General features: G+C 39.9%; 1 protein-coding gene across 1 annotated transcript in view; it reads left to right on the top strand.

Moving 5' to 3' along the window:
• PCBD2 (pterin-4 alpha-carbinolamine dehydratase 2) overlaps nucleotides 1-7,500 on the top strand; it is a 141,683-nt gene that overhangs the window by 125,490 nt on the left and 8,693 nt on the right. The gene's annotated exons all lie outside the window — the stretch shown is intronic.

Genomic DNA, 7,500 nt, shown 5'->3' with positions numbered 1-7,500 from the left:
ATATATATGTATATATATATGTATATATATATGTATATATATATGTATATATATATGTATATATATATATATATATGTATATGTATATATATATATGTATATGTATATATATATATATATATGTATATATATATATATATATATATATATATATATATATGTATATATATATATATGTATATATATATATATATATATATGTATATATATATGTATATATATATATATATATATATATGTATATATATATATATATATATATATATATATATATATATATATATATATATATATATGTATATATATATATATGTATATATATATATATATATATATATATATATATATATATATATATGTATATATATATATATATGTATATATATATGTATATATATATACATATATATATACATATATATATATATATATATATATATATATATATATATATATATATATATATATATATACATATATATACATATATATATATATATATACATATATATATATATATATATACATATATATATATATATATACATATATATATATATATATATACATATATATATATATATACATATATATATATATATATATACATACATACATACATACATACATACATACATATATATATATATATATATATATATGTATGTATGTATGTATGTATGTATGTATGTATGTATGTATATATATATATATATATATATATATATATATATATATACATATACATATACATATACATATACATATACATATACATATACATATGTATATGTATATGTATATGTATATATATGTATATGTATATGTATATATCTATACATATGAGGTGGGAAGGTATGGAACCACGCACCGACAGCAGCGGAGGCGTGCCTGGAAGGCGGACTGTCAGCGTAGCCGGGTCTGGGTAGGAGAGAGTGGGTTAGTCCGTATACTCGCCGGGGTCTTGGGTTATAGAGAAAAAAACTATAATAAAGCGCAAAAAAAATATTGTGATATAATCAAGCTGCAGCCTAAACACCAGCGGTTTTCCCCAAAACCGCAAATTAAAAAAACCTAAACAAAACAGTGTTCATGGCGCAAAGTGATAAAACAGTTAAAATGTGCAAATGAACCCAGTGTTTGTTAGCACTTAAAAACACATAATATTGTAACTCCAAGTAGAAGATTTTCCAGGTCAGCAGACTCTTTATAGACCCTCATATGAAGAAACACAAATGCAAGGATATAGTGCATTAACATTTACTTTAAGATGACAAACGACACAGAGGGGATGGTAACACACTCACACTCTCCCCGCTGGTAAGTAAACAAGAAGTGACTTCGGGCGCACTTCAACCCTTCTCCTTAGATAACAGCACCCAATGCGACCGCTCCACTTCTCAGTCAGGAACAGACCGCGATTGCCTCCGCCACCGTCTCACCCGCAGTGGGGGCACTCCGCCGCGTCACGGCCATCTCAGCAGTCTCCTTCCAATCAGGGCTTCTCAGGAGATTGGGTACAGTGGCCTCAAAGCATCAAAAAAGGCCCAACATGTTTCGTCCCACCGGACTTCATCTGGGGTCATCATAGTGAGCATCGTTGTTGAAGTCTGTTAAGCCGTGGTCTGGGATTGGAGAGTGGAGAATCGTCGAAGTCCGTGTAGCTGTGGTCTTGAGTTCGAGAGGTAAGCATAGTCGAGGGTAAGCCGAGGTCGTTCCAATAACAAGCCGGGTCGTTACACGAGGAGACAAACTGCAAAACAAGACTGGACAAGAGCTGAGCACAACAGAACTGTGAGGCACACAAGGCTACGATAGATTATGCTGAGCAATGCAAGAGAGTGTGAGCAGGATATATATATGCTATGGCAGCCAATAGGACAGGGGGCGGAGCGGAGGCGCAACCCCAGCGGGAGCCGTGATAGGCACAGGAGACAAGTGGCAGTCTGATTACTTGCCACGCATCTGGGGAGCGGTGCACGTCGTCACGTGAATGCGTCGCTGAAGCGCAGTGCATCCGGGGGTGGGGCTACGCTCCGAGGCAACCCTAGAAGAGCTGCGTGTGCGCGCACGCTCTGTAAACAGAGCGGGGTGCGCGGACGCGCTGGTGCCAAAACAGAGGGCTGAGTAGCAGCAGGTAAGGAGGGAACACGCCGCAAAGGACGTATTTCCCGATTCCTTACAGGCTAATGGGATTGTTCATGACTCAACTATCAGAAAAAGACTGAACAAGAATGGTGATAGCCAAGAGCAAGCCACTGCTTACTAAACAGAACATTGCTGCCTGTCTGAAGTTCACCAGCTCCTATGTGTGTTGTTGTTCATCTGAGGTTGTATTTACCTAATTTTAAGACCTGCTAAGGAACAGATGATTGTTATTATGTCCTGATATGTAAAACCATAGAATTCAAAGAGGGTGTACTTTCTTTTTCACACAACTGTATCTAACCATCTATACACTTTTTTTTAACCTGTTCCTGAACCAAGGTGCTACTCAAAGCTCCTGAAAACCTATTTTTTTTTAAATACAATTAATTTGCCAGTACTTAAAGCACCTGGTAATTTGTCATGTTATTTCTGTCTTTTAAATGCAAACAGGCTTCTCACAAAAGCTATTAGATAAAAAACCCTCCCAACCAATTGCATTGAACGTAAATGTTAAAAAATAAATAAATAAGTTTTAAAAACACATTTTTGTCCACGTTTTCATTAACAAAGGTGCAGTCATCTATATTTAACCTACTGTATTTCTAATGTAATTTTCCTAGGTTTACATTGACCCTAGGCAGGACTGCCTCTTCAACTGATAAAACTCTGGGTGCTACCAACTGCAAAAGGGTGCACAAAACCGCAGCACTTATTACAAGCAAAGGAATTGTTTTCCTTGGTAGAAGTGGTGCTGTTTTCTGTTCTAGTATTGAACCAGGGAGTGTTTAATAACCCCCAGAGTGTCAAAACACTAAAGAGGATGGTTGTTAATTCATTTATTCTTTGTTAAATCTTCATTATGTCTGATTTTAAAACTGTAGCTCCTCCAAATATATGTTTTGTGGGACATAGGATAGAAACTTGCCTTAATATATAGTCTGACATCCCCCCTACCTCCTATGTTGGCAAAGCACTCTTGGCTTTCGCTCCCCACATCTGTTGTGCCATGTTTCTAAATGACAGCTACATGGCAACATTAGCAGGTTTATAGGTCTGTATATTACAATTGCTGGCATTATACTGTCGTAATGACATGGTGCAGAATCCCTGCTACGGTCAGGTCTGCTCACCAGGCCGGCATTACTTATTTTCAACTGGCTATAGGAAGCTACTTAATATGAAGAAGCTGGATATATGAAAGGAGCTTTATTTGTAGTCTGGAGACTAAGGTTTATCTTTACAGCCTAGTTACAAGTGGGACTATTCATACATGAAAGAGAAGGACAATACAGAGATATCACTCAGATTGTAAACTTGTAATGGCCTGCATTACCCAATCTCTGCTTTCCAAACGTTTATTACATTTGAAGACAATCCATAATGTTCACTTGATATATATTTTATATACATTATGTAAACAGATATTCTCTTGATATAGTATAAAAACTGTTTAATGCTTCCCTTTAAATAAATACTTCTATTTAAACCATTTCAATTAAATAGATCATCTCGTAGAATAGATTCTAAAATCTACCACTTAAAAATAAAACTTCCACATAAATGTAACCCTCCTTGCCTGGTTCTAAAGGGGTTTACATGGAGTTGAACTATGTACATGGCAGTGCTCTGTCTCTCATGCCTGTTCATGGTGCTGAGTCAGTGCCGGCTGGGCGTGAATATGCAGATAGAATAAGGATGGGCGCAAGGAACTTTTATAGTACAAAAAGAGCTTTATTCACATCCGTTTATAAGGCTCGCCATACAAGGACATACTTCACACGGGACATTTTCACTACTTGCAAATTATAAAGGTACTCTGTGCTTCTTACCCTGGTAGCTCTCACTCATACTCTGGGGAGGTACGTAGACTTGTTTCCCTTACCATTGGTTAGCCTGGCAATCTTCTGCAAAGGTTCAATAGTGCCCCATCTTAAGGGGGCCCTGTTTAGGGTGACCAGACGTCTCGGTTTAGCCGGGACAGTCCCGGATTTACTGCACATGTCTCGGAGTCCCGAAAATTATTTGAAACTGTTTAAAATGTCCCAGTTTTGGCTGTAAAAAAGGAGGGGGCGGTTGCAGGATTGTGAGGGGCGGGGCCAGGATCAGCAGGAACAGAGCTAGAAATATGAAGAAAGAAACATGCAGTTACAGCCACAGGGGGCGCCTGCATGGCTGCTCCTCAGAGCTGGTTCATGTGGGACAGTGTGTGTGTGTTTGTGTGATGGTCAGTATTTGTGTATGGTGTGTGTATGTGTCTATGCAGGTCAGTGGCTGTGTGAGTGTCTGTGCAGGTCAGTAGCTGTGTGAGTGTCTGTGCAGGTCAGTAGCTTTGTGTGTCTGTGCAGGTCAGTGGCTGTGTGAGTGTCTGTGCAGGTCAGTAGCTTTGTGTGTCTGTGCAGGTCAGTGGCTGTGTGTGTGTCTGTGCAGGTTAGTGGCTGGGTGTGTCTGTGCAGGTCAATGGCTTTGTGTGTGTCTGTTCAGGTCATTGGCTGTGTGTGTCTGTGCTGGTCAATGTCTGTGTGTCTGTGCAGGTCAGTGGCTGTGTGTGTGTCTGTGCAGGTCAGTGGCTGTGTGTGTGTCTGTGCAGGTCAGTGGCTGTGTGACTGTCTGTGCTGGTCAGTGGCTGTGAGTGTCTGTGGAGGTCAGTGTCTGTGTTGGGGGTAGAGAGAGAATGGAGGAGGTGGGAGAGAATGGGGAGGAGGGAGGGGAGAGAGAATGGAGGAGGGAGAGAATGGGGGGGAGACAGAGATTGGAGGAGGGGAGTGAGATAGAGAATGGAGGAGGTGGGAGAGAATGGGGGGGAGGGGAGAGAGAATGGAGGAGGGAGAGAATGGGGGGGAGACAGAGAATGGAGGAGGGGAGTGAGAGAGAATGGATGAGCGGAAAGAGAGAGAGAGAGAATGGGGGAGGGAAGGGAGGGGGAGAATGGGGGTGAGGAGGGAAGAGAGAATAGGTGGTGGGGAGGGAAGGGAGGGAATGGGGGTGGGAAGAGAATGGAGGGAGGTAAGGGAGAGAATGGATGGGAAGGGGGAGGAAAGGGAGAGAATGGAGTGTGGGAAGTGAGAGAGAAAATGGGGGAAGGAAGGGAGAGAGAGAATGGGGGAGGGGGAGGGATAGAGAGAATGGGGGAAGGAGGAGAGAGAATGGGGGAAGGTGGAGAGAGAATGGGGAAGGTGAGAGAGAATGGGAAGAGGTAGAATGAATAACACAGCATTAATGGTGACACTATTAGATACATATTATTATAATATTCATTTTTTAGTAATTTTATTTGTTGTATTAATAAATTTTTTTATGTGTCCCGGTTTTTCATTTTGAAAATCTGGTCACCCTACTCCTGTTGGGAATACACTCTGCTTTGTGGGATCAGTTTCCCCTTACTGCGTACTGCATATTGGATTGGGAGTTTGCCAAGGACCTTCTGGTAGGGCTGATCCGATTATATAGTTACATAGTTACATAGTAGATGAGGTTGAAAAAAGACGTAAGTCCATCAAGTTCAACCTATGTTAAATTTAGACAACAGATACTTTATCCTATATCTATACTTACTTATTGATCCAGAGGATGGCAAACAAAAAACCCCATTAAGGGGAAAAATTAATTCCTTCCTGACTCCAAGAATTGGCAATCGGATTAATCCCTGGATCAACATTCTTCTCATGTATACTTATTTGGTATATCCCTGTATACCTTTCCCATCTAAAAAGATGTCCAACCTTTTTTTGAACAAATCTATTGTATCTGCCATCACAGTCTCCATGGGTAATGAATTCCACATTTTAACTGCCCTTACTGTAAAGAACCCTTTCCTTTGTTGCTGGTGAAATTTCCTTTCCTCCAACCTCAAGGGATGGTCCGAGTCCTTAGTACTGCCCGTGGGATGAATAGTTATTTTGAAAGCTCCTTGTATTGTCCCTGAATATATTTGTATATAGTTATCATATCCCCTCTTAGACGCCTCTTTTCTAATGTGAATAAATCTAATTTAGCTAGCCTCTCCTCATAAGTTAGAATGTCCATCCCCTTTATTAGTTTGGTAGCTCTTCTCTGCACTCTTTCTAGTTCCATAATGTATTTTCTTAGGATTGGTGCCCAAAATTGTACTCCATATTCAAGGTGTGGTCTTACTAATGCTTTGTAAAGGGGCATAATTATGTTTACTTCCCTTCCATCCATTGCCCGTTTGATGCAAGATAAGATCTTGTTTGCCTTTGCAGCTACTGCATGACATTGGGCACTATTGCTAAGACTGCTGTCTACAAGCACTCCTAAATCCTTCTCCATCAAGGATTCCCCCAATATATCTCCATTTAATTTGTAAGTCGCCTTTTTATTCTTGTATCCCAAATGCATAACCTTACATGTATCTGTATTAAACCTCATCTGCCATTTACATGCCCACGTTTCCAGTCTCTCCAAGTCCTTCTGAAGAGAAATTACATCCTGGTCTGATTCTATTACCTTACACAATTTAGTATCATCAGCAAAGATGGAGACTTTGCCCTCAATCCCAACCTCAAGATCATTAATAAACAAGTTAAAAAGCAGGGGTCCGAGTACCGATCCCTGAGGTACTCCACTCACGACTTTAGCCCAACCTGAAAAAGTTCCATTTATGACAATCCTCTGTTGTCTGTCCTTTAACCAGTTTTCAATCCAGGTGCATATATTATTACTGAGTCCAATTTTCTTTATTTTGTACACCACCCTCTTGTGTGAAACCGTATCAAAAGCCTTTGCAAAATCTAAGTAGACCACATCAACTGCATTACCCTGGTCTAAATTCCTACTTACCTCCTCAAAGAAACAAATAAGGTTAGTTTGGCAAGATCTAGCCTTCATAAATCTAAGCTGACTACAGCTTAACCCCGTTATAGCGCGACCCGTTATAACGTGTAGGGCTTCTGGCCACCTCTTCCTTCCTTCCCTCCTTACTCCCTCCCGATCAGGCGCGCGGCGGCCATTTAAAAAAAAAATTAGCGTGACCCCGGTTCTAGTGCGGTCGGATCGGGTGGCCCCCGAGGACCGCGCTATAACAGTGTTTAGTTGTATTACTAATAATTTTGTTTTCCTTTAGGTATTCCTGAATATTATCCCGTATTAAACCTTCAAGTAGTTTCCCTACTATTGAAGTCAGGCTTACAGGTCTGTAATTTCCCGGTTGTGATCTAGCTCCCTTTTTAAATATAGGCACCACATCTGCTTTACGCCAATCTTGTGGTACTGAGCCTGTGGAAATGGAGTCCTTGAATATTAAATATAATAGTTTTGCTATTACTGAGCTTAAGTCCTTGAGAACTCTTGGATGTATGCCATCTTGGCCAGGTGCCTTATTTACTTTAATTTTTT

The sequence above is a fragment of the Ascaphus truei genome, chromosome 5 (assembly GCF_040206685.1).
Source record: "Ascaphus truei isolate aAscTru1 chromosome 5, aAscTru1.hap1, whole genome shotgun sequence".
NCBI lineage: Eukaryota > Metazoa > Chordata > Amphibia > Anura > Ascaphidae > Ascaphus > Ascaphus truei.
The sequence above is the reverse complement of the archived record's forward strand: the minus strand, read 5'-3'. Positions and strand labels throughout refer to the sequence as shown.